This window comes from Mustela nivalis (genome assembly GCF_964662115.1).
Source record: "Mustela nivalis genome assembly, chromosome: 10".
In the NCBI taxonomy this organism is placed as follows: domain Eukaryota; kingdom Metazoa; phylum Chordata; class Mammalia; order Carnivora; family Mustelidae; genus Mustela; species Mustela nivalis.
Window position 1 is genome coordinate 84,264,098 of NC_139029.1, and position 3,276 is coordinate 84,267,373.

The window sequence follows — 3,276 nt, forward strand, 5'->3', positions numbered from 1 at the left end:
TCTGCTAGGATTTTGAAAGAGACAGTGTTGATTCTAGCTCTTTTGAGGGATTTTGCCATGAAGGTTAATTCCAGCAGCTCTGTATTTGGTCTGAGATGTTTTGCTAAGGTACCTGCCCTGTACTGACCTCTGTTCAAAGCATACAACATGCTGATTAATAGTTTTGCTTTGTAGTTGTGGAGCTTGGAATTTCAGGTTTAGGTGTATCAGTTTTCAGCCTTATTTATTGATAATAGTTGGCTAGATGGTTTGCATCTGGTCTCAGTGAGAACTTTGGAGAGCTCTGCTGTTGGTACCAGTGACATAACAGAAGAGTCTGTTTGACCAGCAGGCTATTAAAAAAAAAAAAAAAAAATCCCAGCTGAGCTTCCATTTCAGACTTCTTGGTTCTGAGGTATTCACTACACATTTGGTGGTTTCTGATCCAAGAGAGAAAGTATGTCTACTTGTAAACCTTACCTAGGGAAGACAGTTGGAGTTTGCCCTTGGCTTCTCTACAATGCTTACTGTGTCTTAAAGCCCCTTCAAGTGTTGTCATGTCACATTCTTTTCCTACAATAAACTGAAGTAGATAGGTAAGCTTTAAGTCTTCTTTGACAACCAAACCCTACCTGCCCCTGGTGGTGCAGAGAAAATAGATGTCTTAACAATATTAACTCTTTCAATCCATTAACATAGTTTATCTCTTCATTTAAGTCTTCTTTAATAGTTTTTCATTTTTTATAGTATTCAGTGTAGAGATCTTGCATATTAATTAAAATTCCGAAATATGTTGTAGATTTTGTTGCTATTTTGACATTATTGCTTTGAAAATTTATTTCCTGTTTTTGATTGGCAGTTTACAGAAATGTAATTTACTGACTTGCTATTAAGTTTTTATATTGATCTGGTATCCTACAATCATGATAAATTTAATTATGATGATTTTATAGACTCTTCACAATTTTTTACATAAACGATCATATTCTCAGGATAGAAGCAGTTTTACTTTTTTCTTTGGACATTGTTATGCCTGTTTCTTTTTTCTGTCTTCTTGGATTGCTGAGACATCTATTACAGAGTTAAAAAGAAAGGATAAGAGGAGGCATTCTTAATGTGTTCATGATTTTAGGACAAACATTCATTAATTTATCAATACAGAATGTAGGTAAAGGTTTTGCATAGACATCTCATATTGAGTTGAGAAAATTCTCTTCTATTCCTAGTTTTCTCAGGTTTTTATTGTGCATATTGAATTTTATACACTTCTATTTCTATAATTATTGAGAGGATCATAAAATTGTTTTCCTTAACTTGTTAATGTGATTTGCATTGATTAATTTTTAAGTATTAATTTAATCTTGCATTCCTGGCATAAAATCCTCCAGTTCTTGGAAATGATCTTCTTATAGACAACTGACAATTATACTGAGGAAGGTAAAGAAATATATATATATTTCAATTATTTTTTCAGGAAATGTGGCATCTAAGCTAATGACCTGGTTGGAAGGCAAGAGTCTAAGCATTCATAGGCTGGAAAGTTAGATACAGCGAATTGTAGAAAAGCTTGAAAATGCTTCAGCCATGCCAATGGAGTATTGACTTGGAAAACAATGACTAAGCATGGGCAGGTGATTGAAGAGAAGTGTAAATTTCCATCATATGGTACCAATGGGCAGTTGCTCTGCAGGGGCTTCCCAGAGAAATGGACAAAAGAAATCTGTTAAATTGTGCTGTGCTAATACTGAAAATTGATAGGAGAAGGCAAAGGTAGTAGTAGCTTGTTCATATCCCAGTTCAAATTTTCTTTGACATCTTTAGTAGGGCTGGCCTCCCTTGGACTTTTACAACCCTGAGATTCTTTTCAATCCCTGGAAGTTCTCAAGAGAGAAACTATACTTTCTGCAAGCAAGGAAGTGATGTAATATAATGGCCATAAGCAGGGACTCAGAACTAGACTGTCTGAGTTCAAATCCTAGGTCTGCCACTCACCATTTGTCCCATCTTGACATTTCTACACTCTCTGGTGCAGTCCTTGATGATGATAATTATGGTGATGACCGCTCCAACAGGAGTCACTCTTCGGAGTTCCATGGAGGACTTCATGCATAATATGATAACCACATTGCCCAGCATGTACAAGTATTCAATAAATATTTGCTATGATTAGGAAAATATGAACTAGTATGTAAATACCATGTTGTGAGGATTTTTGTATGTTTTTTTCACTAGTGGTTCTGCAGTGCCTAGAATAGCGCCTGAGACATAGTGGCACTCTGTGAAAAATACACTGAATGAATGACTGTGACATTATTTGCCTCTGGAACTGATGAGCTGCATGTTATTGGTTAGAATTAGTCCCATAATCTAGCGATGTAATGGATTGGCCTTGCTCAGGCAATAGCCTACTGAACTGGACAGATGGTTGGGGCGAATGCCAGTTCCCGCCCTCCTGCAGGCATTTTCCGACCTACAAATGCCAGGCTTTGGTTCAGTGCGATTCTGCGTAAAGTAGCCATATACATTGTAACACAAACCAAACACTTTTGAGAATGAAGGGGGTGCCGTTAGTGACACCAGAGTAACAGGCATAAGGTGGGACTGGCTGGGACACACCAGGACACGTGGTCACCCTAATTCAGTACTCTCACTACAACAGACTGGATTAAGAATTGGTGGAATTCCCAAAAGCAGTTGTCTCTTGAATGCACAGCAGTCCTGAAAAGGCGGTCTCTTACGGGGGCATTTTTTGTGCAAAATAGCATGAGCCAAGTAGTTATAAGAGAAGTTCAAAGAGGCAAACTAGAATTGTTGAGTCGCATAAAAGCAGAGCACTCTTGGGACGCCTGGGTGGCTCAGTTGGTTAAGCAGCTGCCTTCGGCTCAGGTCATGATCCCAGGGTCCTAGGATCGAGTCCCGCATTGGGCTCCTTGCTCAGCAGGGAGCCTGCTTCTCCTTCTGCCTCTGCTGCCACTCTGCCTGCCTGTGGGCGCTCTCGCTGTCTCTCTCTCTCTCTGACAAATAAATAAATAAATAAATAAATAAATAAAGTCTTAAAAAAAAAAAAAATTGGAGCACTCTTGCAGAGGGCATGAAGGCATGACAGGGCCTCTGCAGCTGTTGCTGCGTCTAGAGACACCTGGGCTGTTCTAGTCTCAGGTTCACTTCAGATTTTTCCCATGACTTCAGCTCTCTGGTGACTGGGGTTCTTTCCTGTTCCTATGTATCTCCCTGATAACCTGTATAAAAAACTGTCACTACTTGAGAGGAACTGGCTAGATCTTTGTTCCTTGTAAT